Below are 12,904 nucleotides of genomic sequence, written 5' to 3'. Positions count from 1 at the left end.
CGTAAGGAACTGCACGTGCGACCGCTAACGTACTTGACACGCGAGCACACCATTATGCGTCGCATTTAACCAAAATTGTCTCGTATTAGAAAACTTTTGACAGAGTTCCCGTTTGGAGCAGATGAAAACGTATGTAAACAAAAGATTTCGTTCGCATAATATGTTTGTAACCTTCCCCTCACTTATCGACCTTAATGACAGAGAAAAATTAAACCGCGTGTACCTAATGGAAATTTGGGAAAAGCAATCGTCACCGAAGTTAATTTGTCGGTAAAGAGGGAGGAAAGGGTTACATCTAAATGAAAGGAAAAATGCAAATGAAACTCGTGGAAATTTATTTTGAAAAGGGGTAAAGTTAATAAAGAAAGTAAATGTGCGGCCGTTACGTTAACAATTAACTAGCGATAATTAGATATTTGAGATTTGGGGGAAATTACGGTCACCAGTCCTAAGGACAATTACTATAGTAACTGAAAAAGAAAGGTTATTACACATATAATTAGCACTAGAAGCGTGGCAACTTAAAGTTGACACGTGTAGTGTGAAAACAAAGTTTGTCAGAAGTAATAAATTTCGCTACACTCTGACTTAATTTAGCTAAAGAATTAATAAAACCGGAAAATCGAAAGTTAATTTAGTGACTGAAGTTAATAGTGAGCTTTCTTTCTGAAGCACATCGGAACTCAGTAAAATACGGCTAGTCTTGGACTACCTCAACAATCATTTCAAAAGCTACTTGAATCTACGCAATTTAGAAATAGGAGATTTAACTTTGATCTTGAATTAAATGATTCTGAACAATTAACAATAGTAAAATTTAGTACGTACCAAGCTGAGCTGCAGTCACAGGTAAGCTAAAATACGGTAACAAAACTCGCACTCTTAATTTGTGACAGTGTAATCTAAATATTGTAGCCAGCTATGAATACCTTAACTGAACTTTGAAATGAAAGCAGTGAAATTGAATGATGCTGGCGTTTGAATTTCAACGACACTCGGGTTCATTCCGGAGAAGGAAAGGACCCTGCTTGGTAATGCAATTGGGACAATGAGCAACAAAGGTTCATGCTACGTTGCTGTCATTTAGTTATGAAAATGGATCAGTTTGAAAAGCTGAGGTCTGCCATACAGTTCTAAAACTTTACGTGCTTCCAGTCTTCCTTGTTGGTTGAAGGTTTGAAGCCGTCGATCGAGGAGGTGGCGACAGTCACTCATTGTCGGCCGCCGCTGTTGCAGAAGCTGGATGTTGGCGCGCCTTCTTCTCGACACGGTCACCAGGCGAAATGGGCTCTTGATGTGCGCCGGCTAATGCTTCCCGTCCGCGACACCGTGTCAGAAACTATCATAACAAGTCGAGCGCAACTGCATGCTGCCAAACACCGAAAGCGCGGCAACTCCCGGGAGCTTCACACAACACACCTGCTCCACTGCTCCACCCCAGCCAGACTTACCCTCTGCCCGCGCTCCATGCGACAGAGTTAACACTACCAAAGATCCTAAACACTTTGGTTCTCCACACGACTTATCGATGTATTCGTTCGATAGCATAGTTTTCCCTAGGCCAGACCCAGCGTATAAATACAAATAATATTCACAAAATAAACCAACATAAATGCATAAATATATACATACAAACAGTAAAACAATTACAATATATAAAGAGACAGAAATTTCATATCTTCAGGTGACAAAATAAGGAAAAATCTATAGTACAATGGATGGAAATAGAAGGGTATGCATTTCCGGCGTTACATGTTCACCTAACTTCAATAACAAATAGTTTCCCCGCACGTCGAAAATTCGTTAACATTGAAAGAAAATGCATATTCATAAACTGTCCTTAATCATCTTAATAATTTGTTGCCGCACATAAAAGAAAAATCGAAACGTAGTGCAAGTCTTCCAGAACACACTAATGCCAGTTCTACATTTGTACACTGAATAGTTTGCCTGTTTGAGTGACCTAAATGAAATGTAGCATCAGGCGTACGTTTTATGCCACACACGGCATAAGACACACACCAAGAACCTTCTCAGGAAGGAGAGGAAATAGTGAGGAGGAACTTGAGGGCTTGCCAGTAAAGAATGATGTGGTGATGTGATGTGGTGGCCCTCAACTACGTACCCTCCGACTCAGAGTTAAAATATTGAAAGTTTTGGCTGGTTTCGTTATCTAGGGGCTAGGATACCTAGTTGCCGCATTACAAGCCAAATACTGCTGAGTCTACAGTATACAATATGAATACACACATGAATCGAATGGTCGAAGGTTCTTATAACTCGGCAGTTGCGAATCAATATAGAAATTTGTAAATGAGAGATTGCAATTAAATAAAAACCTCAGGTACTGTCTCAATGACTTTAAATGATGGGTACGACAGTAGAAGTAATTTTGAGAATGTGATACATTTCTGCAAGCCAGCCGGAGTGGCCGAGCTGTTCTAGGCGCTACAGTGTGGAACCGCGTGACCGCTACAGTCGCAGGTTCGAATCCTGCCTCGGGCATGGATATGTGTGATGTCCTTAGGTTAGTTAGGTTTAAGTAGTTCTAAGTTCTAGGGGACTGATGACCTCAGGAGCTAAGTCCCATAGTGCTCAGAGCCAGTTGGTCGATGGTCCAGCAATTAAATAAAGTATAAGTTGAATAACAGGTGCGAAAGGCAAAGGTCCCGAGTTCGAGTCTCGGTCGGGCACACAGTTTTAATCTCCCAGGAAGCTTCATATCAGCGCACACTCCGCTGCAGAGTGAAAATCTCATTCTGGAAACATCCCCCAGAGTGTGGTTAAGCCATGTCGACGCATTATCTTTTCTTTCAGGAGTGCTAATTCTGCAGGTTCGCAGGAGAGCTTCTGTACAGTTTGGAAGGTAGGAGCCGAGGTACTGGCAGAAGTAAAGCTGTGAGGACGGGGCGTGAGTCGTGCTTGGGTAGCTGAGTTGTTAGAGCACTTGCCCGCGAAAGGCAAAGGTCCAAAGCTCGAGTCTCTGTCCGGCATACAGTTTTAATCTGCCAGGAAGTTTAATAGATTCCTACTTCCCGAAATTAGTTATGAACAACAAAATAGCTCGCGAGATATGCAGTTCTAAACGCGTACTACGTCTTCACTACAGAAGCCACGGAAATCACTTAAGAGTACAAGTCGACCACGCGCAAACTGCTCCACTCCAAGTCTTTCCCGCACCTGTGCGTCCGTCTCCGTACTGTCCAGGACTCTCCTCCATATCCTGTGCAACTCTGCATGTGCTGTGCCGTACCGCATGTCCTGTCCCGAACTCTTCTCCCACTTCCATCCAGTCTCCCCATTCACGAGCATGTGATTGGCTAGAGTGCTCGAGCCGTGCCTTCAAGCCAACGTGTAGGACGTCACAGTCTCCTGACCTTCATTGCTTACATGTTCCGCCCTCACAATCATATTCCGCACATCAAGACGCTTCATTCGAACCCAAACTCGATAAGACAAAGTCAGTGTTGTATGAATTCATGTAAACGATATGCAAATTACAAGTAAGCGCACCGGGGTTGAAATACTCGAGGCTGGCGTACGCACATACATTCCAGGCACAACGGTCAAGGGGGTTTTAGTTCGGGAGACGCAAACCGCACAACGGGACGCCAGTCCCTTCAGAGGGCGAGCCAGCCCATGTCGGCCGGTGACCGCCCGTAGCGGACAGCGTGGGCCCGAGTGGAAAGGGGGGAACGACCCCGTGTTCGGCTTAAAAGCAAATTCCGCTACATTGTGTGGGAGCGGCCAGCCTACGCATTCTTTACACATAGCACACAGTTTCAGAGATTTTCACAGGGAGACAGCAAACGCCAAACGCCAAAGATACAAGCTTCCGGATTGATCGCCTTAAACGAAACGTCATTCTCCTGTTTTAGAAGAGCAATGCTGATTGGCAGACGATATTTCTGACGCCTTGACCTGAAGGAATAATGGAAGAGACCGAAAGATATACCCTTTCATGTCTGGTGTGGAGAGGCATCGTTCCGTTGTCGCTCTTGGAGAGAGAACACTTAACGAAAGCGTGCGCGCTGGTACGTGTTCTCAAAAGAGTGAGGAACAAGTCTCTCCTCAGTACTTCACTGGGAGAGCACCTCTGTCGAGAGCGAATCAAAGGGCGAGAGTACTTGCGATTAAGGGTTGTTCACTGTGTTGGCCGACATACTTATTGTGCGGTGTGAATGGACAGAGTTATAGTTAAACGCCTGCGAGCGAATTTTGAGTGGCGTCGTGGTGGACTGGTCATCTGACCGGTGTTCCACGCCAATAGTTAGACTATGGGCGAATAGGAACCCTTGATTTCATCAACGCATAGGGAAAGTTTGATTGGCGAAGGTCAATCCAGATAGAACGAGAGTTATCTTATTTGTCAGCAGCGAGCGGCGCAGACAGCAGTAGGCCAGTAACCTAATGTCTCTGTGCTTTCCAAAAAAAAGTAAATATATACCCAATTATATATACATATATATATATATATATATACCCAATTATATATATATATATATATATATATATATATATATATATATATATATATATATATATATAAGCATGCTACTACCGTTTTTTGTGTAACTATGGCGTACTTACAGCCTGACGGGATCGATAGTAATCAGCCACTTTGACCTCCAATAACTCGTGTACTACTCAAGCTACATGCCTGTAATTTATACCAATTTAGGTTTACACTGATAGTTTACACTAATACCTTTCTAAAGACACGGCGATCGAAAAAATCGGATGAACCGTTTAGATTTTGGAAATTCGTTGCTGGGTGTTGCTTACATAATTTATCGTCAGATACTAAACTTTAAACTAATAAAGATATTGAAAATCTGATTACACCATCAGAATCGTCGTGCGAATAGTGGTAATGTACACGTTTCTTTTTGAGGTGTGATTCATCTGGCTCCTATTAATTTCCTTACGAACTGTGAAATGTCTGCCATTAAGGTTTCACAAAGTCCGCCACCTTTGGCTCTCCCAGCGTACAAGCCTCTTTCATCGACACAGCGTCACCAAGACATTCCCAGCCACGTGCTCTGCTGGGCCATACGCTGGGCTACCTCTGTTGTCCGGCTAACGTGCGGCACCACGTGTTGGCTGCCGCGCCCCAGCTTGCCGGGCGGCCCGTATGGCCACGCCAACTTCGAACTTTGAATATTTTCAGGGCGCCACAACTCGCCCGTTACCTCACAAACTCCCTCGTCATAGAATATGCTTCGAATTTATCTTTTGTACGAAACTGATAATTCAGAGAATGCTCTTTTGATCTGAGAATCTTTATTATTCATACGACCCAATGAACTGAAATTATTTGCTAGTGTCACATAGTAGGACACCGTGTACACAAATACGAGGGCAGTTCAATAAGTAATGCAACACATTTTTTTTCTCGGCCAATTTTGGTTGAAAAAACCGGAAATTTCTTGTGGAATATTTTCAAACATTCCCGCTTCGTCTCGTATAGTTTCATTGACTTCCGACAGGTGGCAGCGCTGTACGGAGCTGTTAAAATGGCGTCTGTAACGGATGTGCGCTACAAACAACGGGCAGTGATCGAGTTTCTTTTGGCGGAAAACCAGGGCATCTCAGATATTCATAGGCGCTTGCAGAATGTCTACGGTGATCTGACAGTGGACAAAAGCACGGTGAGTCGTTGGACAAAGCGTGTGTCATCATCGCCGCAAGGTCAAGCGAGACTGTCTGATCTCCCGCGTGCGGGCCGGCCGTGCACAGCTGTGACTCCCGCAATGGCGGAGCGTGCGAACACACTCGTTCGAGATGATCGATGGATCACCATCAAACAACTCAGTGCTCAACTTGACATCTCTGTTGGTAGTGCTGTCACAATTGTTCACCAGTTGGGATATTCAAAGGTTTGTTCCCGCTGGGTCCCTCATTGTCTAACCGAACACCATAAAGAGCAAGGGAGAACCATCTGTGCGGAATTGCTTGCTCGTCATGTGGCTGAGGGTGACAATTTCTTGTCAAAGATTGTTACAGGCGATGAAACATGGGTTCATCACTTCGAACCTGAAACAAAACGGCAATCAATGGAGTGGCGCCACACCCACTCCCCTACCAAGAAAAAGTTTAAACCCATACCCTCAGCCGGTAAAGTCATGGTTACAGTCTTCTGGGACGCTGAAGGGGTTATTCTGTTGGATGTCCTTCCCCATGGTCAAACGATCAACTCGTAGTGTATTGTGCTACTCTTCAGAAATTGAAGAAACGACTTCAGCGTGTTCGTAGGCACAAAAATCTGAACGAACTTCTCCTTCTTCATGACAAGGCAAGACCTCACACAAGTCTTCGCACCCGAGAGGAGCCCACAAAACTTCAGTGAACTGTTCTTCCTCATGCACCCTACAGCCCCGATCTCGCACCGTCGGATTTCCATATGTTTGGCCCAATGAAGGATGCAATCCGTGGGAGGCACTACGCGGATGATGAAGAAGTTATTGATGCAGTACGACGTTGGCTCCGACATCGACCAGTGGAATGGTACCGTGCAGGCATACAGGCCCTCATTTCAAGGTGGCGTAAGGCCGTAGCATTGAATGGAGATTACGTTGAAAAATAGTGTTGTGTAGCTAAAAGATTGGGGAATAACCTGGTGTATTTCAATGCTGAATGAAACAACCCCTGTTTCAGAAAAAAAAATGTGTTGCATTACTTATTGAACTGCCCTCGTACAATCCGCTCGTATGTGAGTGCCGTGTGTTTCATCTTGCGCACGCTCTGGAACTGCAATTCCTCAACATCACCCTTCCGGCGAGAGCTCCCACAGCATTTTACTTGCAAAACATGTAAAACCCAACAGCAAACATCAGTTTCAATGCAGAACCGTGAAATACCAGCATCGTGCATCTTCGTCACCACATCATCTAGGAGTTCTGAAAAGGGACGAGGTGCAGTCAGAGCTGAGATTTCTGGAACAGAATGCTAAGAACGATCACACTATCGACTGCAAAAGTCGAGTACTGTTTTCTCTTTCAAATAAAATGCTGTTCCATTTGTTACATTCTCCTAGACTGGCAGTGTTTTCATGAAATGGCGCATAAGTGCTAATACATAACTGCAGATATGATTACAATTCTTATGGGTGTTGTAACGCGTCATTGTATAAAATGTAATATGGAAAGTGTTTGCCACAAACAAAATTCCGCAAAATATGCGTAGTTTTTGTGTGTGGCTCTCAGTAGCTCGTGACGTTGCGAAATAAGAAAGATCTACCAAAACAAAACGTAAATCATAGCAGATATAAGCCTGAAATATCCTGACACAAAAAATCACGTTTAAACACTAAGTGGTGTGTTAATTCGCCAGCCAGATTCATGTTATCATAATTTGGTTGCAGATGACAAGCTACTAGTACATGATAACATACTAATGGTCCTGCATGACTGTATACGGTAAAACTAAAGAAATGAGAGAAACAAAAAAACTGTCTTTTCGTAGATCAGTTACCACTTAAAATACCTTCACATTAATCAGATTTGAATAAAGACACTCTACTGCTAATGTCATGGAAGTGCAGAAAAATTTTTGGGTTGTATGATAAAACAGTGTTTTGCAAAATAGGCGGACCTTATATCTGATTAATTTAGGACAACAGAAATCGCACATGCTGTCATTCATTTATTCAGTGAATCTTTCATGTTTCGCAAATTCTAATTTCTCGCTTGGTAAATAATTTAAATTTCGAAGTGGACAGAGTTGCGTACCACCACTATACGACGTGCATGCGAACCTGTCACACGTGTGTTTTGTTCTGACTGGCAGGTGTGCGGTACTTGGGACAGCAGCTGTCATATTTCTGACTTGTTAAGGTCGGTGCCTGTGCGGTGTATTCGAGGCTTCTGTGACGTTGTCTTCCAACAATATAACGCACGACCGCCTGATGTCCGTGCTGTCCTGAATCACCGTTGCCTGCCAAGCCCGTTCTAGATTTCCCGCCGCTTACAAAATTGAGGTCATGGGTTGCTGAGGGATCAGAACGCTAAAGCTCACCAGCCACTCTCACATAGATTTGAAGCACTTTGTAACGACGTAGACGTACACTATGTGATCAAAAGTATCCGGACACCCCTGAAAACATACATTTTTCACATTAGGTGCATTGTGCTGCCACCTACTTCCAGGTACTCCATATCAGCGACCTCAATAGTCATTAGACATCGTGAGAGAGCAGAATGGAGCGCTCCACAGAACTCACGGACTTCCAATGTGGTCAGGTGATTGGGTGTCACTTGTGTCATACGTCTGTACGCAAGATTTCCACATTCCTAAACATCTCTGGGTCCACTGTTTACGATGTGATAGCGAAGTGGAAACGTGAAGGGACACGTACAGCACAAAAGTGTACAGGCCGACCTCGTCTGTTGACTGACAGGGACTGCCGACAGTTGAAGAGGGTCGTAATGTGTAATAGGCAGACATCTATCCAGACCATCACACAGGAATTCCAAACTCCATCAGGATCCACTGCAAGTACTATTGCAGTTAGGCGGTAGGTGATAATACTTGGATTTCATGGCGAACGGCTGCTCATAAGACACACATCACGCCGGTAAATGCCAAACGACGCCTCGCTTGGTGTAAGTAGCGTAAAGATTGGAAAATTGATTAGTGGAAAAACGTTATGTGGAGTGACGAATCACGGTACACAATGTGGCAATGCGATGGCAGGGTGTGGCTGTGGCGAATGCTCGGTGAATGTTATCTGCCAGCGTGTGTAGTGGCAACTGTAAAATTCAGAGGCGATGGTGTTATGGTGTGGCCGCGTTTTTCGTGGAGGTGGCTGCAGAGAGTCCTGACCTGAATCCTATAGAACACCTTTGGGATGTTTTGGAATGCCGACTTCGTGCCAGGCATACCGACTGACATCGATACCTGTCCTCCATGAAAAATGGCTGCCATTCCCCAAGAAACCTTCCAGCACCTGACTGAACGTATGCCTGCGAGAGTAGAAACTGTCATCAAGGCTAAGGGTGGCCCAACACCATATTGAATTCCAGCATTACCGATGGACGGCGCCACAATCCTGTAAGTCATTTTCAGCTCGGTGTCCGGAAACTTTTGATCACATAGTGTACCTGTCACCCAAGTTCCGTTCTTCTCGATGTGAAGTCGTGTTAGAGTGATTGTTGCTGCCAGAGACGACAGCCCTGTGTACTAAATTCACACCTTGTCTGCTAGAGTATCACCTATAAAGTTAATCACGTATTCACCTTAGTGTACTAACCTGAAGCGCCAGAGAAACTGTTATAGTCATGCGTATTCAAATACACATATATGTAAGTAGGCAGAACACGGCCCTGCGGCCAGAAATGGCTATATAATATAACAGTTGTCTGGCACTGCTGTTAGATGGGTTGCTGCTGCTACAATGTTGGGTTATCACGATTTAAGTGAGTTTGAACGTTCTGTTACAGTTGGGGTTTTCTCGTACGACCATTTAGCGAGGTTACCGTGAATATCAGGAATCCGATAAAACATCAAATCTCCGACACCGCTGCGACTGGAAAAAGGTCCTGCAAGAACGGAACCAACGACGACTGGCGAGAATCGTTCGCTACTCACCATGTAGAGGAGGCGCAGTGGCGCACACTGGCATAAGGGAAAGAGTACTAGAAACTATAAATGAAAAATACAATATTATGTTTTTTGTTTATAATAATGTTGTTCTGCTAAGAAGCGACGGGAGAATCACTTAACATAACTCTACGGACGTACAAGTTTTTCGATAAAGTCCTTCCTCAGAAATAGAAGTAGTAGGTACTGTTCCCCGGACGTGAAGACCCGAGATAAAAAAGAAATGAAAAAAAATTCATTATTTCCCATTCTCTCTGGATTTGCAGTTTTAACTTCCAGCGGTGTAACAACGTGTTTGTATGTTTTAATGTATTTAGCTTCCTGTTTGCCGTTTTCCCGATATGTACTCTTTTAACAACTCTAAATGTTCGTAGCGTTTTTGTTTTGCATGTTGGTATTCCGGTTGCTACTGTTTCATTTATCGATTGTAAATTCTTTGTTTATACGTCACTGTTCCTATATGAGTTTGTGTATTGTCATTTTGTCATTTAGAGATAGTGATTGGAGCTTGTGTACGCCAGAAAATGGAGTGCCAATTGGAGAAGTCGAAACATCTCCGACATTTTCTTCTGACTGAGTTTAATAGAGTTGTGACAGCAGCGGAGGCTGCCAGAAACATTTTCGCCATGTATGGGGATACTGCCATTGGACAGAGCAAGGCAAGAAAACGTCTTTCGCGTTTTAAGAAGGATCGTTTTGACATTAGTGTCCTTCCACGTTCAGGAAGACCTTTTTTGGTTCAATGAAGATCGTTTAAAAGCATCAATCCACAATGATCCTCGTCAGTGTACTAGATAACTGACGAATGTGATGAACTGTAATCATTCCACTGTCGTGCGACATTTGCATGCGATGGAGAGGTTTAAAAATCGGGTGTATGGGTACTGCATGCTCTGAGTCAAAACGAAAAAGGTCAGCAGGTGGCCATATACACTCCTGGAAATGGAAAAAAGAACACATTGACACCGGTGTGTCAGACCCACCATACTTGCTCCGGACACTGCGAGAGGGCTGTACAAACAATGATCACACGCACGGCAGAGCGGACACACCAGGAACCGCGGTGTTGGCCGTCGAATGGCGCTAGCTGCGCAGCATTTGTGCACCGCCGCCGTCAGTGTCAGCCAGTTTGCCGTGGCATACGGAGCTCCATCGCAGTCTTTAACACTGGTAGCATGCCGCGACAGCGTGGACGTGAACCGTATGTGCAGTTGACGGACTTTGAGCGAGGGCGTATAGTGGGCATGCGGGAGGCCGGGTGGACGTACCGCCGAATTGCTCAACACGTGGGGCGTGAGGTCTCCACAGTACATCGATGTTGTCGCCAGTGGCCGGCGGAAGGTGCACGTGCCCGTCGACCTGGGACCGGACCGCAGCGACGCACGGATGCACGCCAAGACCGTAGGATCCTACGCAGTGCCGTAGGGGACCGCACCGCCACTTCCCAGCAAATTAGGGACACTGTTGCTCCTGGGGTATCGGCGAGGACCATTCGCAACCGTCTCCATGAAGCTGGGCTACGGTCCCGCACACCGTTAGGCCGTCTTCCGCTCACGCCCCAACATCGTGTAGCCCGCATCCAGTGGTGTCGCGACAGGCGTGAAGGGAGGGACGAATGGAGACGTGTCGTCTTCAGCGATGAGAGTCGCTTCTGCCTTGGTGCCAATGATGGTCGTATGCGTGTTTGGCGCCGTGCAGGTGAGCGCCACAATCAGGACTGCATACGACCGAGGCACACAGGGCCAACACCCGGCATCATGGTGTGGGGAGCGATCTCCTACACTGGCCGTACACCACTGGTGATCGTCGAGGGGAATAGTGCACGGTACATCCAAACCGTCATCGAACCCATCGTTCTACCATTCCTAGACCGGTAAGGGAACTTGCTGTTCCAACAGGACAATGCACGTCCGCATGTATCCCGTGCCACCCAACGTGCTCTAGAAGGTGTAAGTCAACTACCCTGGCCAGCAAGATCTCCGGATCTGTCCCCCATTGAGCATGTTTGAGACTGGATGAAGCGTCGTCTCACGCGGTCTGCACGTCCAGCACGAACGCTGGTCCAACTGAGGCGCCAGGTGGAAATGGCATGGCAAGCCGTTCCACAAGACTACATCCAGCATCTCTACGATCGTCTCCATGGGAGAATAGCAGCCTGCATTGCTGCGAAAGGTGGATATACACTGTACTAGTGCCGACATTGTGCATGCTCTGTTGCCTGTGTCTATGTGCCTGTGGTTCTGTCAGTGTGATCATGTGATGTATCTGACCCCAGGAATGTGTCAATAAAGTTTCCCCTTCCTGGGACAATGAATTCACGGTGTTCTTATTTCAATTTCCAGGAGTGTACGAGTATGTATCTCTGCTTGCTTGTCATCAATTGGCTCGTGAAGAACACCTACCATTTCTACCCTGTATCGTTACTGATGACTGGAAATGGTGTCTTTATGCTAACACACGGAAAAGAAAGGAATGGTTGAGCCCAAACAAAGCAGCAACTCCTTGTACAAAGAGCAGCACTCATCCGCAAGAAGTAAGTTAGGCATGTCGTGGAGCAGCGACGATGTGGTCTACTATGAATTGCTTCCTCTAGGTGAAACCATCACTGCTAAGATTTATCTCTACAAGTCAGACCTCTTGCAGGCGCAGTCCTAGAACCACGACCCGAAAGACTGCTCTACGATAACTCCCACCCGCATTCTGTTAGAATGACAAAAACCACTCTACATGAGTTGGATTGGGAAGTCATTGCACACCCACCTTATTCATCTGATTTTGCGCCCTCAGATTTGTACCTTTTCCGCTCTCTACCGAACAACCTTCACGGAATTTCTCCTTTCCGGATGAAAATGCGCTCCGAACATGACTCGACAAGCTTTTCGTCTCAAATCCACGTTATTTCTACTGTCGCGGAATCGAAATGTTACCGCAGCATTGACAGACTGTTGTAAATAGTGAAGGAGAATATATTATTGATGACTTAAGTCTCTGTCGTGAGTATATGTAGTGTTTATTAAACTAACGGAAAAACGCTATGGACTTATGTACCAACCCAGTATTTGATTTTTGTTGGCTTACTTTCAATAGTCTAGCAGCTAGCAATCTCTGAAATATCTGATGTAACAGGTAGGCCACGAAACCGGAACTTTGGAAAAAATATGCTGCGCAGCATTTCAGACATACGCGTGTTTCGTAATGTTGTGTCCAGTTGTGCAAGTCCCTAATACACATGATGCTTGTTTCTTGATAAGCATCGTACGAGAGTGTCGTGCTCACCACCGGGATTTTCCTTTGCAGCCCTTGT

This window comes from Schistocerca americana, chromosome 9, assembly GCF_021461395.2.
Source record: "Schistocerca americana isolate TAMUIC-IGC-003095 chromosome 9, iqSchAmer2.1, whole genome shotgun sequence".
Lineage (NCBI taxonomy): Eukaryota > Metazoa > Arthropoda > Insecta > Orthoptera > Acrididae > Schistocerca > Schistocerca americana.
This window is presented reverse-complemented; position numbering follows the sequence as displayed.